The sequence below is a fragment of the Macaca nemestrina genome, chromosome 1 (assembly GCF_043159975.1).
Source record: "Macaca nemestrina isolate mMacNem1 chromosome 1, mMacNem.hap1, whole genome shotgun sequence".
NCBI lineage: Eukaryota > Metazoa > Chordata > Mammalia > Primates > Cercopithecidae > Macaca > Macaca nemestrina.
This window is the reverse complement of record NC_092125.1, coordinates 67528750-67552583: the sequence shown is the minus strand read 5'-3', so window position 1 is coordinate 67552583 and position 23834 is coordinate 67528750. Positions and strand designations below refer to the sequence as shown.

At 41.6% G+C, this 23834-nt stretch overlaps 2 long non-coding RNA genes across 2 annotated transcripts in view; both read right to left on the bottom strand.

Annotated features, from left to right (window-relative positions):
* Window positions 1–2089: 2089 nt before the first annotated feature.
* On the bottom strand, window positions 2090–10159 carry LOC112427196 (uncharacterized). The gene is made up of 3 exons (XR_003018671.2): window positions 10000–10159; window positions 8660–8820; window positions 2090–2352 (listed from the first exon to the last, which is right to left on the bottom strand). It is a non-coding gene; the product is annotated as an uncharacterized lncRNA (long non-coding RNA).
* Window positions 10160–17992: 7833 nt separating this feature from the next.
* The window catches only part of LOC105484896 (uncharacterized), a 53686-nt gene continuing 47844 nt past the window's right edge, over window positions 17993–23834 (bottom strand). Inside the window, exon 5 of the long non-coding RNA XR_011608713.1 lies at window positions 17993–18296. This is a non-coding gene — a long non-coding RNA (uncharacterized lncRNA). The remainder of the gene's footprint in view (window positions 18297–23834) is intronic.

Below are 23834 nucleotides of genomic sequence, written 5' to 3'. Positions count from 1 at the left end.
TCTACTAAAAATACAAAATTAGCCAGGCATGGTTGCGTGCTCCTGTAATCTCAGCTGCTTGGGAGGCTGAGGCAGGAGAATCACTTGAACCCGGGAGGCAGAGGTTGCAGTGAGCTGAGACTGTGCCATTGCACTCTAGCCTGGGCAACAAGAGTGAAACTCCGTCTCAAAAAGAAAATAAAAAAAAGAGAAAAAAGAAAAAGAAAAAACAAATGACATCAGAGAATCTTTTTCAACACCTCTTTGCTTCTTGGATTAACTATGTATTTCCAACGAAAAACAACAAATAAAATTGGTTTTTGACCCTGTTTTATTTTTCTATGGAAACCAGCCCTCTACTGTCTTGAGTTCCACAGATAGGTGGATTTCTCTGAGAAACTTAACAACACCATGTCATTTTTAGTTTAAGAGCTTTTGTCAGGAGTATCTAATAGGTAGCAGGCAATAGCAGAGTGTGAGTGAGTGTATATGGGTGTGTACACTCCCTTATGTGCACGTGTATATTATCAAAGATGATGTACCATTACTGGACCAAAATTCCACACTGCCTTTTGGATAAATCAGACAATGTAGTCAAATGGTTAGTCCAATATTATCTCCTTTCACTCTTGCTTGGTAGTTAACTAGGAGAATGTGGCCATTAATTGTTAACATTCTAGACCTCATTGGCCAGCAGGGTTCATATCAAAGATCATCTCCTTCCTTCCTCTCTGTGCAGACAACTTGTGCTGTATCTGTAAGGCACAACCAGAGGTCAATTGCTTTTCAGTTCACTCATTCATTCTCATATATAGTAAGAAATAATGAAGTACCAACCCTGTACCAGGCAGTCCTCTAGGTGCCCGAGATACTACAGAGAATAAGACAGAGAGGCTCCTAACCTCATGGGGCTTACATTCTGGTGTGAGAAGACAACCAATAAACAAAATAATTGCAAATAGGTCTTACATCTTAGGTCTCAGTAATTATCATGGAAATTGAAAAAGCAAAGAGACATGATAATCAATGGATGTGCATATGTGGGGAGCTCTTTGGGTGGGGATATCAGAGAAGCACTCTCAGAGAAGGTGATGTGTGAAGAGAGCCAGGCAGCAAGGGTGGGGTGACATGCACACTGTTGCACCCAGAAAAAACAGTAAAGGGCTAGCAGCTCTCAAGGTCAAGTTTTGCATACTCAAGTGAGCTGGCCCCACACCACATTCCTACAGAGGAGATTTTCTTTTCTTGACTCATTTGTAAACCAAGTGGGAAGTTGCACTCTGAAACGGATGAATGTGAGGATCCGGGGCACTTTATTAAGGAAAACTGAAGCGTTGCTCTTAGATATGAGGAATTTGCTGGAGAAGTTGAAAAACTTAAGGGCTCTGGTCCCATCTTTTACAATAGCAGGTTATGTACCATTGGGAAGTCCCTTCTCCTCTCTGACTTCAGTTTCCTCTTGAAATGAGGATGTTGGATATCTAATTCTCTTCCAGTGCGAAAAATCTCTGAGCTTTCTAAAAACAGAAGCTAGAGCTGCATATTCCTGCTTGAGAACACACTGTTAACATGGACTCACTCACTAGGACATTCAAAGCCATACTGTGCATAAAAACAGCATATGCACTGGAGTGACACTTGATCAACTCTTCCTAGAGTCCAAAGGAGCCATGTTCAGACACTTGATCTCTTTTAACCTCCTCAATTTGGTCTGTGCTATGACTTTAGTCAGTCGGGAGCCCTTTCAACAGGCAACCAATGAAGAGAGTTTCATGGATAGGCCAGATCTCCCAGTGCACACCAAAATGAGGCATCTTGTCCATATGCAACTATGTGAGAAGTGGCAGGTCTGATGGCAGAGATAGATCAGACAGGGGTCCCAGGGTCTCAACCTTCAATAGTGGAAGATCCCTCCTAACAAAAGTCTGTGGTTAAAGACAGCCCTTTACTATGATCCCCTGGCTTCCTGGCATGAAAACAGCTTTCTTTGAATCCTGCATAATGGGCAGATAGTCTCACAGCCATTTCCTCCTCTGTTGGGTCTGTTGCATGAGGTTCTATCAGTACAGAGAGACATTCCAAAGCTCAGAAAAGGTATAGGACAAAGGGCTATCATTTGTATATGTATTTTGAGCATCTTTGCTAGGTGGAAGAGGGATCTAGAGAGACACACAGTGAATCAGAAATAGTCCTTGACCTCAAAGACATCCCCCCAGCCTAGATTCATATGCAGATACCTACCATTAACACAAGTCAGAGAGAGAGGAGAGTGGACGCAATGACAAGGGTGATGGTGGTGAATGAATTGACATTTGGAATTGGTCCTTGGGGATGATTGGGACTTCACAGGTCAGAGGCAGAGAATGAACATTCCTGCTAAGGGAACAGAATGAGTGAAAGCCGTGCATAGCGTAGAGCTTCCGGGAAGAACATCAATTTATACAGACTCCAAGAGGAGAGATCCTCAGAGGTTTAAATCTAACCCCCAAGTGCATGACACAAAGGAAGCCAGCGCCCTTTGAAATGCAGCTACTTTTGTCCCTGGTGTCCCTGGAGTTTCCAGATTTTATTCCAGAAGAAGCATAGCACCCTCCTCCCCTCTGCATCCCCAACTACACATACAAGGAATCTACAAGGAGGGCAGGGCTGTGGCTTTCAGTCACCAAACTTGCATCATTTCTGATCAGGGAAATATATATATATATATATATTTGAGATGGAGTCTCACTCTGTAGCCCAGGCTGGAGTACAGTGGCATGATCTCAGCTCACTTGCAACCTCTGCCTCCCAGGTTCAAGAGATTCTCCCACCTCAGCCCCCTGAGTAGCTGAGATTATAGGCATGCACCACTACGCTCGGCTAATTTTTGTATTTTTAGTGGAGATGGAGTTTCACCACATTGGCCAGGCTGGTCTCGAACTCCTGGCCTCAAGTGATCTGCCTGCCTCAGACTTCCAAACTGCTGAGATGACAGGCATGAACCACCACAACTGGTCAGGGAAATATTTTAAAATTGTATCAATTTTGGAGTTCTGATCATTGTTTCAGAGTTGGAAATCAACTTTAGTCTCAGGATTCCTTATTGTTCCTCTGCTGCAATTTCTTTTCTATTATTTTTTCCTTTTTGAAGGCAGGGTCTCACTCTGTCACTGAAGCTGGAGTGCAGCAGTGCTATCATAGCTCACTGTCATCTCGAACTCCTGGGCTCAGGTGATCCTCCCTCCCCATCCTCCCAGGTAGCTGGGATTATAGGCACATGACACCATGTCCAGCTAGTTTTAAAATTTTTTGTAGAGACTGGCTCTCACTCTGTTGGTTAGGCTGGTGTTGAACTCCTGGCCTCAAGTGATTCTCCCACCTGGGCCTCCTAAAGTGCTGGGATTACAAACTTGCACCGCGGGGACTAGCCCTTTGCTCTAATTTCTAAATGCCATTTCAACTTTTCTTTCCTCCATCCAGCCATGCTTCTTTGTTGCAGACACAAGTATTTGGAAACTTCCTTTTTCCTCTCTCATTTTTGTCCCTGGGGCTTCTACAAAGACTGTCAGAGGTCTCGCCAGTCTTTATCATCCAGATGTCTCCGAGAAACAAAACCACACACTTCCCAACAACCATCCTGATCTGATCATTTGCATATCAGGAAGGCTTTGTCCCAACTGAATTCTACCTTGTCATTCCCATCAATATTTTTTTATCATCTTAGCTCCGTGCCAACCAATTGTTCATATTTACTCTCAATATGTATTTGACGATCACACGGAATTTCACTGCCTAGTTATGTTCTGGTCTACTTAATTTGTCATCTCTATATTCCTTCTCTTGACAGTGGCAGTGTTGCCAGGTAAACAAAGTTCTCTTTTGTTATCACACTTGTGGCCAAATAGTAGCAATAATGGTAATAAGAAATAAGTTGTATCAGGTAAGGTGTTTTATTTTTTTGTTTTTGTTTTTGTTATTATTTATTTATTTATTTTTTTGAGACAGGGTCTCATTCTGGAGTACAGTAGCGTGATCATAGCTCACTGTAGTCTCAAACTCCTAGGTTCAGTGATAACCCCACCTCAACCTCCTGAGTAGCTAGGACTGTAGGCGTGTGCCACCAAACCCAACTATTATTATTATTATTATTTTGTATAGAGAAGGGTCTCTCTCTGCTGCCCAGGCTGATCTCGAACTCCTGACCTTAAGCAATTCTCCTGTCTCGGCCTCCCAAAGTGCTGGAATGACAGCCATAAGCCATGGTACCCAGCCTCTTATAGGGCTTTAATAGAGGACCATCACTTCCTTAATACTCAAGCCAACCTGTGAAGCAAATTATCCCATTTTACAAATAAAAAAAACTGAGGCTTAGAGAGATGAAGTAACTTCTTTAAGGTCACTCTAGTAATAACAGACAGACAGGGCTCAAACTCTGGACTATTAGATAGAGCTGGTGGATATGAAGTATGCTTTGAATTCTGTGCTGGTCCCCCTGTGCTTCCCAGAGATGCTCTAAACTGGAGGCTCAAACACCAGCGGATTTTAGAATTACCTGGGGTCCTTTTTAAAATGCAGAATCTTCCCACCCCATACCCAGGACAATCTGATTTTGATGTGATAGGGCCCTAAAGTTTGCATCATTTACCCAGACCCCTGATTTTATTAATGCAGGAGCTTGTGTTGAGAAATTGACAAGCAAAATGGAGAAGCCTAAGAATGCCTTATTTGTATTTACTGTTCATTGTATGTAACTGTGAGTTCATTCAGGGAAGGATAGTTTGTATTCTGCTTTAGTTCTTATAAAATATCACTATAATCGGCCGGGCGCGGTGGCTCAAGCCTGTAATCCCAGCACTTTGGGAGGCCGAGACGGGCGGATCACGAGGTCAGGAGATCGAGACCATCCTGGCTAACACGGTGAAACCCCGTCTCTACTAAAAAATACAAAAAACTAGCTGGGCGAGGTGGCGGGCGCCTGTAGTCCCAGCCACTCGGGAGGCTGAGGCAGGAGAATGGTCTAAACCCGGGAGGCGGAGCTTGCAGTGAGCTGAGATCCGGCCACTGCACCCCAGCCTGGGCGACAGAGCAAGACTCTGTCTCAAAAAAAAAAAAAAAAAAAAAAAAAATCACTATAATCTTATTTTAAATGACTGCATTTCTGGAAGAGACCATTTTATCCCAAAGAGAATTTCATTTCTGATCATTTCAGATAGATCTTTTATTTTAATTCTCCCTTCCCTTCTTTTAATATGACATCATAATCCTCTTCACATCTAGCTTTTGTATTTTATTGGTGTTTTTTTAATGGAATATTGCCAGGCTTGGCATTAATGATAGAGATTTCAGAATTATATTCTAAATGAGAGTAAAATTCAAATAAGGATTCAAATGGAAAATATGTCTATAAGTATATGAAAATATCTCCTTTTTTACACAGCTTTTCTTTCTTTTTATTTTTTTCTTTTTTCAGAAGGAAATGCTGGTTTAGGTAGGTATGTTAGGGGGTGAATTTTACTGTTATACATACCATCTTAAGAAATATTCAGATAAATCCTGCTTGTCAGAACTCCAAAGAGGTCAGAGCACTGGATAAAAAATGAGACCAGCTTTGATTTTCTTATGTAAATGTTTTCTCTATATGTATCTATTATGACAAATGTAATGGTTCTAATAACCACTCCAGACCCATCTAATTCAATTTAATTCCCCATGATCAAAAAATGCAAAACAACTATTTGAAAGACAGAGATTAGCTCTCTTTCTACTACTAAAGGAAATGAGAAAGGTATTAAAGAGATGGAATCTCAGACAGAGCTTCAATATTGATCTCATCTCCCTTAAGTTTGATCTTATGTAAACTAAGTATACTGAGTGAGGTTTGGTGTAAAATTTCTTTTGTAAGGTCTAAAGAAACTGGAACAAGCCATCCATATTTATCCCCTCTTTAGCAAGCATATTCCTTCCTACTACTTTCAAATATTTGGATCAATGCAAAGATTTAAGATCAATTTTCTTCCAGACTGCAGATCATTGCCTCATAGCCACATTATCTCACAAGCTGTGTGGTTTACATTCTTGCACACTGAGCTGTCATATTTCACATAAATACCTTCTTTCCATGGGACAAAATATAAACTGTCTCTTTCTACCTAACCCTGTCTTGAGTAAACAAAAGAAGCTGAGTTTTGGAAAATGAATTTCAAGCCCAGTCCAGTGGAAAATATCCTTTGGTCATCTACACTCCTGCACTTGCTGGTACTCTCTTTTCATCCCTTGCCTGGCCCTTAATCCACATTGCATCCTTTATGGGATACTTTTCATCCATCCCTTTCACTTGTTGACTCCATCCGTCCTCGGTGAGCTGGTATAGGAGCTTGTGTATTTGCATTTCCTTTGGGAGCAGCATTCTTTAAGGAGAGCAGGAAATTCAGTGTCAGTTAAAGAATGCTTTTGGTGTGCAGAAACTCTTCTGAGCTCTGGGAGCACACAGAAGAACGACATGGGTTCTCCTTCTCTTTAAAATGATTGCCTCTAGTTAGAGGCAATGGGCCTAACAAGAACAATAGCTCCCGTGCATTGAATGTTTGTTTCGTGTCACCTTCCCAAACGCAATTAATTTTCATCTTCACAATAGTCCTGTGAGTTAGATGCTGTTATTCCCATTTTTTGGATGAGAAAATTTGGGCTCCCAGTTGCCCCGGCCCTCAGTGGGTATGTGTCAAAGCCAACATTTGAATCCTGGTCAGTCTGACATCAACACCTCTTCACTATATGGCACGCTGGTTGAAAATATAAATAATAATCGATGACTGAAGCACAGAAAAGGTCAACAGAAAAATAAATTCATCTCCCGGGTCAGAAGGATTAAAGTAGAAGCTGGAAGGCTTTACCCATTCCGGTGTGGCAGTGCCTCCTCTTTTAATGACTTCCCTTGCAGGCAAAATTCTCCGGAAGAATGCTGTTGACATCCTTCAATGCATCATAAATAATGTCCCAGGTGCTCAACTACCAGACTCAGTCACACTCCTCTGGAAGCTTTGCAAAAGTCTTCGAACTTAACCCCCTCTCAACCAACGATTCTTCTCATTCCTTGCTCCCCACTATGAGCTCAGTATCATTTGCTCATAGTTTATAGTTGCTTTGTAAGTGCTCTTAAATATATTTTTTTGTCTTTTTGTGTTTTCATTTTTTGTTTTTTTGAGATGGAGTCTCTCTCTGTTGCCCAGGCTGGAGTTCAGTGGCATGATCTCGGCTCACTGCAACCTCTGCCTCCCAGGTTCAAGTGATTCTCCTACCTCAGCCTCCTGAGTAGCTGCCACCATGTAGCACATGCCACCATGCCTGGCTAAATTTTGTATTTTTAGAAAAGATGGGGTTTCATCATGTTGCCAGGCTGGTCTCAAATCCCTGACCTCAAGTAATCCACCCGCTTCACCCTCCCAAAGTGCTGGGATTACAGGCACAAGCCACCGTGCCCAGCCAAATATTTCTAAAGCAATTATTAGTTCAAATGAGTGCTACCTGCACAGATTCAGGATCTGCTGCTTCCGTGTTGTTACTGTCTAACAATTCTGCAAACTTTTTGTTTGCCTTTTTGTTTTTTGGTGGGAAAGAAAGGTCACCTAAACTTTAGGTTCCTCTAAGGCTGGACTGTGTTTTATTTGTTTCTGTATCCTTGGCCCCAGGTCAATAGGTCCCAGAACACGTGTTCATAAAGGTTTGATGGACTAAACCAAACGTGGAGCCAATTGTCCTAAGCTCTGTGACAGGGAAATGTAGACCCTCAAATCAATTTAGTCAGCAAAGACTGAAGTGTGGGGATCAATTAAGGTAAGTATAGCTATAACTATAACACAAGGCAGAACAAGGTAAACCATCACAACAGGGTACCAAATGCCAGGGAAGTTCAGAGGTTGGAGAAATCTTATTCAGTGATCTAGAAGCGGGTATCAGAAGGCTTTAGATACCCACCAAACTGATAACAAGATCACAGCTATTATAGCTTGGTACCTTGGTACCAGTTTGTTGTTTTCAATAGTCACAATAGTCATAGCGGGAAGTACGGCATAGAGAAACTTTTTACTTTATACTTTCCAAGTTTGACTGCATTTTTTAAACAACAAAATTCATTCTTCTTACTACTAAAACAAAAAGGAAAGGACTTCATGGTGAAGGTGGCATATGACCGGGTTTGGAAAACTCTGTGGATAGGCTAAGGGGTGGGGAGGATTATTTCAGACTGAGGACCCAGCATAAAGGAAAGCACAGAGACAGGCAAGCCTTGAAAAGGTTCAGGGAGCTGGAACCAGAAAGGTGAGCTGGAGTGCTGGATGTGGGCAGGGGCAGCAGCAGGGAAGGCCAAGAGGGAAGTTCCGGCCAAGTTGTGTGGGTAAAGATGCTGTCACTGAATTCATTTGCATGGGGGATCCTCTGGGTCTTCTGAACTGAGCAAGGCACAATCATGGCTGGGCTTGAGAGGAGTCCTTCTGGACGCTGCTCAGACTTGGATATGCACTGACGTTGTCCTTCTTCCTTCCTGAGCCTGATGGCTTGTGGCTCCTAAATCCCAAGGGCTGATTCTATTCCATGTACCAGCCCATCCAGTGCTACAACCCAAAGGAGTGACTCGTGCTGGGTTTTCCAAGACATATGACAGGAGGAGGAGAGACGATAGACACCTTCACAGCACCCCTCAAATCACCTGTAGGGGTTCCCCTCTCTTGCTAGTCATGGAAATGCAAGGTGAACATTGAGATTCCCTCGGCTTCATGTGTCATTCTTTGCTTCAGGAAAATAAAGCTTTTTAAAATATTTATATTTTTGCTTTCCTCTCCCATTCCTCTCTCTTCCATTTAAATATGTCTGAAATATAAACACATATACACTTACATATTCAGCATGGCCACTTACTCATTCTACCCCGTCCTCTGCTACCCTGCTTCTGTTGGGAGCAATAAGGGCAAAAACTCAATTAATTTCTCTGAAATTTCCATCTACTGCTTTAGTCAATAACAGACTTTTCATATGTTAGGGCTCTCAATCAGCCACCTCCTGTGGCTTTAATCATTTTCTAACATTTCAGTTTGCTGTCCAGTCTGAATGCCCTGCTCCATCTCCCCTTGCTTTGGTTTTTATTATTTTTATTTTAACTCTGAAAGGAAAATTCATTACCTATACCTGGAGCCTGACATCTTTGTTGATGCCCTTTTACATGTCAAAGTATTTCTTTTAGTAATCTGTTTGTTTTGACCACTAAAAGCTTTTTTGAGCAAAGAAAATCTGATAGTAACAGAAGGTCCCCAAGTGGGTATGATTCTATTTCTGAATAAGGCTCTGAAGATCTTTGTGATAGTTGATCTCATGTGTCAACTTGGCTAGGCCATGGGACCCAGATATTTGGTCAAACATGTCTGCACATTGCTGTGAAGATTTTTTTTTAAGATGAGATTAACACTAAAATCAGTAGACTTTGAGTAAAGCAGATTGCCCCCTGTAATGTGGGTGGGCCTCATTCAATCAGCTGAAAACCTTCAGAAAAAGACAAACTTCCTCCAAGGAAGAGAGAACTCTGTAGGCAGTGGCAGGCTGCCTTCTGCTCAAACTGCAACATGAACTGTCCCCTGAATCTCCAGCCTGCTCTTCTACCTTGCAGATTTGGGATTTGCCAACCTCCTAATTATGTGAAGCAATTCCTTGAAATAAATATTTTTTCTCTCTGTGTGTCTGTGTATACATACATACACACACACACATATACACATACACACACATATAAGTGTATATATAAACATATATACACATACAACCTATTGATTCTGTCTCTCTGGAGAACCGTGACTAATTGACTAATACAATCTTCATGTCTATATTCTGTTACTCCAGAAAGATTACAATTTCTTATTTGATTCAGAAAATGCTTATTAGATATTCACTAAACCATTAAAACAGCTCTACCTTAAATTGACAGTATCCCTTCCACTTCCTCCATTTCCTGCCTAAAAACCTAAATACACGAGGACCCCAGTATCATCTACCTCTCACCTTGTTTCACATCTTTTTATTTTGCCATCCATAGAGGAAAGCAGAGCTTGGCAGCCACCTCTGATAGATCAGACTTTCACAGCTTTCAGGATCCCTGCCTTCTAGTCAAAACCCTGATGGCTTCTTCAAATCTCTCTCCCATGGGTCCTGTTTAGCAAGGCTTTGCACATCTTCATTTATCTCCTTTGAGCACTCTCCAAGTTCACTATTTGACTTTATTGAGATCTTCACTTCAATCACAGTGATAAATCTGATGGTATTACACTGTGTCCCTAGGATGAAGTCAAGTGTTGGGTATTGCCAAGACTTCTCATAGAAATGTATTCTTGGGTGTGGGGAGATACATCAACCTTAACTATAACAGTCATTACTGTTGACTGAGCACTACCTACATGCTAGACCCTGAAACAGATGATTTACACTCATTATCTCATTTTATCTTGTAGATTAGACAGGACAGACTAATTATCCCCCAATACTCATACATTTTAAGAAGAAATGGAACCATGGAACCTCTGAGTCTTAGCTGGGCCCACGGCCATTGGGAATATAAGCTAAATCTCCCAGCCCCCTACTCCCTTGCATAGAGGTATGGCCATGTGACTAAATTCTGGCCAGTAGAACATAAAAGGAAGAGTTAAGTAGAACTTCTGAGAAGTGTTCTTAGAGGAGGGTGATGCATGCTTTGCCTTCCTGCTGGTGGGAGTTTGGACAAAGCGTCTGGAGCTTGCTGCCATCTTGAGCACACATTGGAGAAAGATAGAATAGCCAGATAAAAGGAGCCTGGATCCTCGAAGATTTGTTCAGTCCCCATACTCGTCCAGAACCCCTTGCATCCAGATTATTTTTATCCTCTTTAACATTTTAAGTCACTCGGGGTTTTAGAGTTTTTATTACTCATAGCTGAATCGAATACTAATTGACTATTCCCATTTAAAAGAGGAAAAAAGCGAGGCTCAAAGAGGTTAAGTTACTTGCTTCACATTACATAAGTAGAAAGTTTAAGTGGTGGGGCCTGGTTCTCTCTGATTCCAAAGCCAAGTGTATGGCCCCTTCCTGCTATATCATATTTCCTGCTAGTGAGAGCCACCCTCTAAAGTGAACTTCTTGTCTTCTTTCCTGGTTTGACGATTCTTCTAAGCAAGTATAGTTTGGCTGAGTCGCTACTTCCTGGAGAGAGGTTTTGAGGCCCTTTCACTGTCTTGAAAGATGTCCCAACCAATCTCTGTACCTGCTCTTCTACCTTGCAGATTTGGGATTTGCCAACCTCCTAATTACATGAACTAATTCCTTAAAATAAATATATATATTTTTCTCTCTCTCTCTGTATATACATACATACACATACACATATACACACACACACAAGTGTATATATAAACGTATATACACATACAACTTATTGATTCTGTCTCTTCAGGTATCTGGATACAATTATTCCCTAGCCTTCCAATACGTTTGCTAAGTAGCTCCTTCTTAAACTGCAGAGTAGGATGGGTGTCTTGCACACCTTGTCAGACCACTAAGCCTGCCTGTCCAAACAACTCTACTCTGCTGTGACTGTATTCCTCTGGCATGTTGGTACATATGCTTCTCCCACTGGCGCTTGAGGCCCCAGCATGTCTGAGAAATTGAATGGCAGCAAGTTTTTTTGCCAAGACCAAAGCAAACATCCCTAGAAAAAAAAACAACAAAAAAACAAAAAAACCAAAACAGCCTCATTGCAAAGCGTCCTGGCTTTTGTGTGGATCTTCTGCCAGGGAATTCCAAAAACTTTCTTCAGATGCAGAGACCCTAAAGGTCCTTCAAATGCTGAACGTCAGTCTGTGCCACAGTCAAAATTACAATCCCAGCAGAGAAAAATGTGCCTGCTTTTCGCTTGTGTGGAATTACAGGGATCCCATATACTGGCTTTGATCCAGTTTACTATGTGATCTTGAAGAGAGACATCATGGTGTGTTGAAAGAGCACAGGGTTGAGATTCTGAAAGCCTGGCTACTGGCTACTACACTGACACTATGTAGTTCAGTCCCAGGCAAGTCACTTAACCTCTCTGAGCATCTCAGCTGTGAGTATTCATTCATTCACCCTGCCCCCACCCCCATCCATTCATCCATCTATCCATCCAATTCAATATTTATTAAAGGTGCATTTTTTTAGGTTTGGGGCACACAAAGGTGAACAAGATATGACTTCCCTGCTGAAAGAGTTCCCCTGCTACCTGACAGGTGGTAGCAAATGCAAAATTGTTAATAGATGTGATGGTACTTGAGAAAGCATAAGCTTGTACATACAGTCAAAGGGTTATTTTTAAGCCACAACTTTGGAAACCTCAATTTCTCCTTCCCTTAGGTGGGACCCCCTAATTGTGCACCAGGGACTCAATGGAGAAATAGGCATAGAATTCGTGAACTGGCTCCGGAGGTTCCTAGCAACTGCTACATCACAGATGGGGCATTTAATAGTTAATGTGACCCATCCTAGGAAAGCTGTGTACTGAGAAGAACCTTGAAACTCTCTGTCTTCAGAGACCCTACCCAAGTTCACTATCTAATGGGAGCCACAGGTCACAGAATCCTTATCCTTATAATTGGAAGATGTCTTGGTCAGTCAGGAGAGAACTTTCAATATTTTATTGAAAGCATTTTGCAGTGGGAAATCCTTTCTCTCTCTCTCTCTCTCTTTTTTTTTTTTTTTTTTTTGCCAGTGCCAGCATAATTTAACTATGATTTAATAGCTTCTTTCATTTACTTGTTAAATTATGCCTCTCCATCACCTTCCCTTTGGGTTTTCCCGCCTTTTGGTCCTACAACCTTCCATTATTTATTAATGCTCCATAATACATGATCGAGGTAGGCAGAAAGCAGCCATTTCACAGTGATTTAGGAGACTCCTGGCAGTGAAACAACAGGAACAGGAGCATACGCTCTGAGAGTCTCCCCTGTACTTGCCTTTTTGGAACAGAGTCAGACAGTTCTTAGCCATATGAGTCCTCCCCTCCCCTTCCCATCCCACCCTCCTGGCCATTTTCCTGCCCTGAGCAAATTCAAAATACTTGGCTCAAAAGGACTGGTGAGTCACAGCTCATGTTTTTTTCCAAGTTCCAACTGCTAGGACGAGTCTGCTCCTCAAAGTTGTGCTTAACCTAAAGAGACACCAAGAGGTAATTTGACTTTCCCTCCCAGGCAGGAGCCTTGTGTGAGATTAGACTTCAGATATTTAATAGTTTGAATCTTGAGGGAATCAGTTGTTGAAAGGAAGCCTGAAACAAACTAGGGAGATACTCCTTGCTGTCCTTTTCTTGGGACAGCTTGGCTTGTTTTGACTCAAGGAATGACTGTTATAGGGATGGAGTTAGGATGAGTAGTTCTAGAGTACAGATGGGAAAATAGACGTGCTTCGTGACTTACTAAAAAGTATGGACTGGGCCACATCTGCAATTTCATCACAGTTCTGTTTCTCCCAGGCATCAGTGAGGGGCACGTTCATTTGCTGCCCCATCTAGATTTCCTTTGCCTTATCCCTTCACTTGTGCTTCGGACTAGACTAGTACCTATTCAGTGACTCAGTGGATGAAGTAGGGAGGCTCTACAGATGTCAGGTCAGAGGGACACCTGAAAAAGTGCAGTGACCAACCCATACAGTTGAAAAGTGGGAGAGCCAGAATTAGAGCTAAGCTTCCTTTTTGACTATAAGCTTTTACTGAGTAGGTTATTATTTTTATATATTTTAAAGATATATTTTATATATTTTTATATCTTTTACAGATAATATATATTCAAGCTCTCAGCAGAGTGTCTGGCATTTAATGCATACTTGCCTTCCTTTTACTACAGACCACCAAAGTGATACAGTGCTTAATAGGAAGAGTAGTGTTCTATATGGCCAGATCCCTGGAATGAGACTTGGGCCTCATCCTGGTTATCCACTTACTCATTGGGGAAACTTGGAGGGGCTGCTTTGCTTCCCTGAGCCTCAATCTTCTTATCTGTAAAATCAGAAGATTGAGTTAGATGGCCTCTGAGATATTTGCTTGCTGTAACTTTGTTCCTAAAACTGCTTTAGGTTGGGAGTAACTTAGAGCATAGAGCAGGACTCTAGAGTCTGGGGAATGAGTTGCCCAAGTGGAGTAAGACAGTCATGACAAGGGCAAAGTGCTTGGGGATCTATGATTGTTGTATTGAGTGATGGCCAAATCAAACAGGAGGATTTCTTATGCTTTTTGGGCAGTACAGCCTCTTACTCCCTCTCTCCAGGTCCTAGACAGTATTTGGCAGATACTGCATCGTGTCCCCACTGGTTCCCTTTCCAGCTTTTGGAGGAGCATGACTACACTAAAGGCTGGGCATGCTTGCCATTCCTCCTTCATCCCTGACTACACTCACCTGCTTCATCCCTCCAGATGGTAGCAAGAGCTTTGGAGCCTAGGCATTGCCCCTGGAGACATGTCCTGATGTTCCCTAGGGGCCTGGGCAGCCATTCTCCATCTGGTGATTTAGGCTTAAAGACCAAGCACAGGAGAGAAAATCTGAGATAAAACAACAGCTGGAATAGAAATTCTGGTCCCTCTGTTTCTCCATGACATTACTTCCTACCCCCAGCAGTGCCTTGCAAGAGGGTAGCAAATGGAGTAAGTCAGTCCAGAGGCTGGAGCTCTGAGTATCTCCTGTTCACCCACAGTGCTATCTTCTGCAGCAAGCCTGACTTTGTGATGACCTCTGCAATTTCTCCATTTGCATTTCTGCAGTGCCCCGGGTTTGCAATGACACGCTCCATTCCTCCAGAAGTTTTCATTCCTGTGGCGCCGAGGCTGGGGAACATCAGAGGGCCAGGCCGTTCTGTAACTAACGTAAATGTGTAATCTGCCTAAGCCTTGACTAATGCATTCCTTGCATTATTAAACACAGATTAAATATATATGGATATTTAAATGTAATGTGTTATTTTCCTAAATCTAGCTATGCTCGATGTTCCTTTGACTTATGCCTTTTCATTGCTCATAATTGTCTCAGAGATCATGAATTACAGGCAGAAAGGAGCTGGAGCTTCCTCAGCACCGAAGACTTTGCTATCCCATTACATTTGCCCAAGAGATGCAGCAGTAGTTCTCCCGCCCAGAAAATTACGGCTGGGGTTCTTCCCAAGGGAATGTATTTTTTTTTCCCTTCCTAGACAGAGCTTATTTCTCACCAATGATTCAAAGGCTAAGCCAGCCAGAGCCTGGCAGATTTTTCAGTTTGTTTCTATTCTACAGGAAGGCTTATGTCTGGGGCAAGTTACTGAATAATAAATTCAGACAGAGTCTGTGCCTTCATGCTGGTGGTACCTTCACCCACTCTCCACCAGCTGTACAGACAGTCACTTGTCCTCTACAGGTGCTTGGAGAGCCCCAGTGAATTCTGACTGATTTCCTTTTTTAATCATGCAGTTAATTGGCAACATTTCTGCTCAATACCCCAGCCCAATGACAGGGAAACCAAAACTATCCATGACAATGGTATGTGTGAAGCAAAGATAATCTAAAGTACTTCACATTTGCATGCCTCAGTTTCCCTTTCTCTAAGAGGCAGGGTGCAGGATTGATTCAGATTCTCTCCTAAGTTTTTGTAGGTTTTCCCATGGTTCTCTGTGCTTCTGAGGAACCAGAAGGGGCAATACAGTCAGACACTGTTCACCTAGCATCATTTGCTCTGTTACCATTAAAATATGTTCCTCCATGAGCCTTGGTTACAGATTTTTCATCCATGTCAATCAGTCAATTTATCAGGAGGTGCTGCCTTTGTATCCTGTCTTTATCTGTATCAGTATACTAGAATTTAAGCCACTGTTGTTCAGGAGCCAGCTCTTACCACCTAGCAAGAGCTGACTATACACATGTCTTCCCATCTCCTCTCTCAGTGATATCTTCTTGGTATCTAAAAATCAACCATTGTGGGAATATTTACACCATGGAAACTGGCCAAAGCTAGAAAGCAGAACTTTTTTCCCTTGAAAAATTGGTTGTTAAAATTTACCAACACATCACTGCTGTAAGCTCCCTGAGGGCATTGATCTGTTCCTATAGCTCTCTTTCTGTATTATGAAACACATGTCAGGGTGTATGGAAAGCTTTTGTAGATGAACACGGAGGACATGTCAAGTCACAGATCTTTCCCAGTTCAACTGTAAATACGTTGTAATCTCCATTAAGTGCCACAGTCTTTCAAACTTACCTCCTTTCTATAGTATTATACTTCTTTTTTTTTTTTTTTTTCTGTGAGATGGAGTTTCGCTCTGTCACCAGGCTGGAGTGCAGTAGTGTGATCTTGTCTCACTGCAACTTCTGACTCCCTGGTTCAAGTGATTCTCCTGCCTCAGCCTTCTGAGTAGCTGGGATTACAGGCATGTGCCATCCTGCTTGGCCAAATTTTGTATTTTTACTAGAGATGGGGTTTCAACATGTTGGCCAGGATGGTCTCCATCTCCAGACCTCATGGTCTGCCTCGGCCTCCCAAAGTGCTGGGATTACAGGTGTGAGCCACTGTGCCTGGCCTACAGCATTATACTCTTGATGTTATTTTTTTCTCACTGTGGGGACATGCTTGATCTTACCATCATCCATTCCTTCATGAGTAGATTCTCCCTCTCCTAGGTGTGTTCATCAGAACTTTCTGAATCAGGAATCAAACGAGTTAAGACAGGAAACTTGTTTTCCATCTTCCCCTGGACCCAGGACAATTATTGATAATCTCCTTCTTCCAACAGGAGAGTTACCAGAGCAAGGAGACTTAAGGCTTGTATGGGAGGAAAGAAAGGAGCAGATGTTGGGATTTTTGGATGAGGAAGAGCAATGCTTGGCTGGACTGACTCGAGCAGACAGCCCACTTGTCAGCTAGACTCATGAAAACCCCCGAAAAGGAAAGGAAACAACCGAGTTCAATGGTCACAATGTACAACACTTACTGTGTCTGTCATACAATCAGCAGCATATGGAATCTCATATATCTTGGGTCTCCTGACTTGGACATTCCTCATAAGAGCTTGATTTTGGTTGTCTTCTGTAAATGCCTAGTATGGAGCTTGAAGCATTATAAGGCTTCAATAAAGATTTATTGAATTAGTGAATAGTTTTATTTACCATCTATCTACAGGTCTTAGGGTTTGGAAAATGAGTGCAGTTTGTGGTTGGAGAGTGGGGAAGGTGTCGAGGGGGCTTGTTCTTTTCCTGAACCCTGCTTTATTCTTTACGCTATAGTCAAAGTGGTTATCAGGCCCCTCAAAGGAAAGGAGGTAATTCTTAAGATGTGAAGGTGCGGGCACAGAAGAAAGGTTAAGGAAGGAGGGCCACCAGGCCTTTGTGAGTTGCCAGTCCTCACTCTAACGGGCCTTTCAATAAAATGTCTCTGCAGCTCAGGTAAGCAGGGAGTTAAGGTCTGAGGAGAACGGAATTTTCCTTGTGGTCGTACAGACTTGTTTTAACCGCAGGAATGAACACAAGATTCAACTTGTCCCCTCAGCTATTGTCTGGAACTCCTTTCCCTCCAGCCACCGGCAGCTGAGGTTTTAATGTGACATTTTTCTAAGTATTAGGATTGCGCTCTGGCCTCCTCGTTATAGCTTTTTTGCTTCCCTCCTCCCAGGCTCTCACCTCCCTATCCTTCAAATGCTCTCCTCCTCTCTACCAGGCAGGGGAAGACATACGGGTTTATTTATTCTTTAAAAAAAATGTGTGTCTCCTCTCCTTCCTGAACTCTCATCCTGAAACTCCTCCTTGAAACCACAAAGCATCACCCTTACCCCTTCCCAAATCCCAAAGCCTGGTGCAAAGACATCTGAAGGATGATAAGCTAACTTCATACACTATTTGAGCCATCCTAGCAAGGGTTTCAACAGACTTATCAATACAACCAAAAATATGAGCATGTGTTCTTTCAATTAGTTATTGGCCCCAAGCATTAAAGACCTTTGGAGCTTTAGTGAGAGGTTTTATTTTGTGAATTTTTGCTTTAGATTTTCTAGTATCTCTGTGGCTTCCTCTAAGGTCTCTAACCAATCCCAGACCATCTTCATCCATTTATCTTTAATGTAGAGGAGCTCAGAAAAAGTTACCCCGAAATTGATTGACAAATTGGGGTGGGAGGAGGTGATGGATTATTTTATGGATCCTCTCCCTTAATTGCCTTGATATTCCCGCTGCATCTTTTTCACCTTTCTCCTGGTTTCTGAGTTCTCTCTGTGTCCGAGGATGACAAATCGCAGCAGAAAGTCAGCATGCCTTGGAACATCAAGCAACCCGAGGGCTCAGCGCTCACTTCTCCCTGCCAATATTGCAACGGAAAAGGCTTACTGCAGACAATTTTTTAAATTTTCTTTTAAAGCAGCATTAGAGAGATTGAAACAGATTTCTTTCCGAGGCATTACCCTTTGATGAGGTACAAAAAAGGTTAAACAAAAAGCCAAACTTTGGTTTCAAATGTAAGACACCTTTATTCTAATTATAATCATAATGATCTAATGTGTTTGAGATTTAATTATTTGGAATTAGAATAGTAAAAGACATCCTGTAATTACCATTGAACTTATCTTGAGACATAAATCTAATAATTAAACACTTTCAGATTGTATTCAGTGAGTAATTAAAATAGAAAAAAAATACTGTGGATTCCTTTCCACCTCTGTAAGGAAGTTTCTAAAATTATCAATGGATTTCAGTGGAAATATCTAGAAATTATTGTGTATAAAATATAATTATTAACAAAATTATAATTTCAGTTATTTACAGTCTTTTCCCTTGGCAATCAGGTGAGAAATGACAGAGTTAGGAGTTGGATCTGAATGAAAAATATTTCCTTCCTGAAAGATAGCTCCCTGAACTCAAGTTTCATTTTTATTGTCAGCAAGGAAAGAGAAGTAGGTACTGTGCAATTTTTATGGGAACTGAGTTCTGTTCTCTGATCAGTTTTTGGCAAAAAATAGCAGCCCATATGCTTTCCCCTTTTGGAAGTGGAACATGGGAGTGAGGTTTGTCAGGAGCAGATGCTGCAGCATTCAAGGGAAAGGTCTTGGGAGACAGCACGCTTCAGGGAATTCAGCTTTGTCCGTGAGACTAGGCCGCGAATGTCAACAAACCCGATTCATCACCTTGGAGTGGGGAAGGGGAGGAGCTGGCCGGTGTGGGGACAGTGTCTGCTCAGATGGCATATTCTCTTGGAGCTGAGGTGTACCCCTGCTGCTTCTTGCTCACCCCCATAGGGAACAGAAGTCAGGGTATTGACATTGTTAGGCAGGCAGATCAGAAAGAGGAGAGGAGTGAGGGCTTGGGCCAGTCTCATTCATCAGCTGCATGGCTTATCTAACCGAATTTGAGTGGGTCAAGTTGTTTCTCCCCAAGTATCCAAAGCCCTTTGACATTCTATGACTATTAAGCCCCACTGTAAAATGCTGCTTCCCTGGTGATAGGCAGTCCATTCAATTAAAAAACACCACCGATGAATGCTACCTGAGAACTCAGATTCACAGAGAGAAATTTAGACTAGGTCCATGGTGAGGAGGGAGCTGTCAAGGGAGGTGGGAGAGTGCCTATCAATAACAGCAATAATAGTAATAGTAAAAGCTCCTAGGCACTTTACTCATGCCTTCCTCATTTAACGTTTATACTGATCCTATAAGGTAAGTGTTGTCTCTGTTCTCAACAAGAGGTAACGGAAACCCAGGAGGCTGAGCACTTAGCCCAAAGGCACAAGTGCTGTTAAAGCAGAGGCCAGATTTGCTACTCACCACTGTCGTACATAGCAGGGTTCTCACATAGGATATTTCTGGGGTCTCACATAGGGCTTTAAAAAACAGAGATTTTGGCCAGGCACAGTGGCTCATGCCTGTAATCCCAACACTTTGGGAGGGTGAGGTGGGTGGATCACCTGAGGAGTTCAAGAGCAGCCTGACCAACACGGTGAAACGCTGTTTTTACTAAAAATACACACACACACACACACAAAATTAGCCAGGCATGGTGTTGGGCACCTATAATCCCAGCTTCTTGGGAGGCTGAGGCAGGAGAATCGCTTGAACCCAGGAGGGGGAGGTTGCAATGAGCTGAGTTCACATCACTGTACTCCAGCCTCGGCAACAGAGCCAGACTCTGTCTCAAGATAAATAAATAAATAAATAAATAAATAAATAAATAAATACAAAGATTTTGCATCTTGTCCCAAAGATACCGGGGACCCATTAAAGGCAGTGTGACAAGGAAGTTAGAATTTGATTTTTGGAGTCACACAACCTGGATTGGTTTATTACCTGTTAAACCTTGGCTCATCATTAAACCTCCCTGAATCTGAATTCTTATCTATGGAATGGGTATAATTAATGCACTGGCATCGTGTGGTTATGGGAAAGAGGTAATATACATAAAATACTTTTGGTGGTACCTGGCACCCATACATGCTCAATGAATTCAAACTATTAATAATTACTTCATGTTAGTATTGTGTTATACCTGGAAGAATAATGGTAATGTGAATAAATGAAGTGAACCTCATAGAATGAAGGAAAAATAGCAGATGAAGGAAAAATATCACAAGCATTTATGGATGTGATATTGTGTTATCCTGGTCTTACTTCCTTTTCTTGCTCCCTAAACTGTAGAAATTACTTAAGATTCTGTCATTGGTCTTCTTTTATATTTTGGACATCTCATCCATCCACATAATTCACATTGACTAATTTTATGTGAATAAACTCCAAAGTTTTATCTTGTGAGCAAACCATTTTCCTAACCTCTACTGCTTCTAATTCCCACTGGATTGTTTCTTCTCCTGGGATCTCCATCCCAGCATGTCAAACAGTGGTTCTCTAAGGGTTCATGTTTTCTTCAACGCCCCCACCATACCACATACTCCAAGTTCTCTTTAACATCTCCATCCATTTCCTCACATCCAGTCAAGTTGTAATTTGGATAATTTGTTGTAATTTTATTGGCTCCAGAATTAAGTCTGTTTTTTTGTTGTTTTGTTTTTCAACATGGATGATTGCATTTCCTTCTTACCTGGTTAGTGAATACCCTCTAAACTTTATCCAATCACTAAGTTGATCTTTGTCAAAATAATTCTAATGATATCAGTTTATGCTTAGAGATCTTCAGTTTCTGAAGCTTTAAAATTTAAAAACAATTCTATTTTGTTAACAGTTGTATTGAAACCTATTTCCTTTTCTCTGGACACAGTCTGATTTTTCCTTCTTTATGTTTGGCTTACAGAGTTCCCTCAATCAACCCTGTCCTTCCCACAAGCTTTACCTGGTAGACTCTACCCCTTAAGAGGCTTAACGCTCCTGCTTCCATTAACTTTTCCTGATCACTCCAGGTTTATAAGACCTCTTTTTCCTGAAGCATTTTGTGTCCCTTTTCTGATAGTGATATTGTCTTGTGCTATGGTTTTAACCAGTTAATATAAGCACATGGAAGCCAGAGATCTTCTCTTCCTCATCTCATGCATTATCTTAATTAATCCACAAAGCAACATCATTCTGTAAGGTAGTGTCTTTTCACCTTCTAGATGTAGAAGCTGAAGCTCAAAGCTGTTAAGTCAATATCCCCCAAATTCTAGTTGTACCAAGGATTAGGTGGAATAATCAGTTTAAACCCAAGTTCATTTGGTTCCAAAGCCACTAAACAATACTGGTATAAGTGGGCTTGAGAGGAGGATGATGGAGAAGAGATGGAAAGGTTGGAGAAATGTTGAGTAAGGCTTTAAGTTAGAGGCAGATTTTGAGTTGGAGCTTGAAAATTATAATCTTATGGAGTGGGTGCATAGGAAGGCATGCTGGGCAGAGGGAACGGCATAAACAAAGATGTGGAAGCAGGCCTTCAATAACCACCTGTTGGGAAAATGAACTAAAAAGGAGGTCCACTTTTCTACGTAATTAGGGATGTCCTTGGTAATGGGGCTTTGTCCCCAGTGGATTCTTTACTCCCACATTTGCAGACCTAGGCAGGGAGGAAGTTAATTCTGTATGCAATTCTTCTATTCAGTGGAAAGTTCTGGGACTCAGACTTTCAGGAAAATAGAAGTACTGTCATTTCTAAATCTAGGTTTTTGCAGTGCAGCGAAACCTGTTTGGTAAGCAGAGTCCCCTCCATGCCAGTCTGGCTTTCCTTCACCAGCCTAGACTCGGAAGAAAACACATGCTGAGTGAGTCCACAGCTACCCCTCCAGGTGAGACAAGAACAAAGAAATGTCTCCCCCTGAGCAGTGGGCAGTAGTCCACAGGTCATTTGCAGTTACTTCTTTAAGTTCCACTTTCCTAAACCCTTGACTCTCCTGTTTTCCTATTGGCCTTAGCCTAGAGCTGCACAGCCAGAGCCAAGAACTCCGTGGGCCTGGACCTCATCTCATAGAATCTCTGCCCACACCTCAGTGATCCAAAGAGCTGGGGAAATAAATGACACGGAAAATTAAAAGAAACTGTTCCACCATGAAAAGCACAAGCTGTGTCATATTTATCACAACTGCATAGAAAAAGGTGGTAGGTCCTTTCTCTCTGAAGGTTCCTTACTCTGTTTAAAAAGCACCTTAAATTAGGACCTCGCTCATAACCCCAATTAAAGACACCGCTGCCAAGGCTTTGCACATAGCCACACGATATGCTTGTTATTTAGAACCTGTTGTCAACCTCGCAGGGAGTTGCAACTTCATGTTTCAAGTGGCTGCTTTAACAGAATCCTTGTAGCAAATGGACCAACATATATTTTGGGCAAAACAATCAAGATGGATGATTAACCCCAGCAGACATTATTTCTATAATATTAGAGTGAGTGAGGCTCATGATACCATGATGCCATGATACTAAGCATGAAACTCAAGGCAGACACTTTAAATAAAAAGATTGGCAGACTTAACTACAAGAAAAATAGAAACCCTGTGCAACACAAACTCAATAAAAATTTTAAAATGCCGAAGTGAGAAAATTGTTTGCAGAAAGTATGACAGAGGGTTAACATACAGATTTATTAAAAATGAAGAAAAATATAAGCACTTTAATATAGAGAGGACATAAAGTGGTAAGTAACAAAAGAACTATAAGTAGAAAATAAATATATGAAAAATGTCCAACCTTACTGTCTATCAAAGAAATACAAATTAAAATAAAGATGGAATTTCAATTATCTATCAATTTGGTAAAGGACTGAATGTTTGATTCTGTCCAGGGTTCTGAGCTCCTGGGGTAGTAGTTCCCAGCTCTGAAGAAGAGCGTGTGAATTGGCTCAAGTTTTCCGTAGGGAACTTTGGCCATTGATATTGAAAGCCTTAAAAGGAGCCACAGCTACTGGCACAGCAAGTACGTTTCTGGAAGCTCACTTTCAGAAAATATCAGACAACTGTACAAATATGCATGAGCAGGGTTGTTGATAACAGCATTATTTGAGTGTACAGGAAACTGTAAACCTGCGTGTTCAAAAATTTTAGTACAGTATTATAGTAGAACACTGTACAGTCATTAAAATGCAGATACATAGGGTTATATCTATTGATGTGGAAGGATGATCATATTATATTATAAAGTGAGAAAAGTGCATTAGAGAATATTTAGTCGGGTTTCCTTTTTTAAAGAACAAACTGGAGCTATTTTGAAGGTGGCTATTTTCTGTAGTCTGTAATTTTTACCTTTTCTATGTCTTCTAATTTTTCTATAGTGAACATGGATTATTTGTTTTAAAAAACAAATGACACACGTAATAGGCAGAATAATGGCCCCTTCTCCAAAATGTCCTCACCTGAATTCCTAAAACCTGTGAATATGTGAGGTGACATGGCAAAAGGAGCTTTGAAAATGTGGTTAAGTTAAAGAGCCTGAGATGG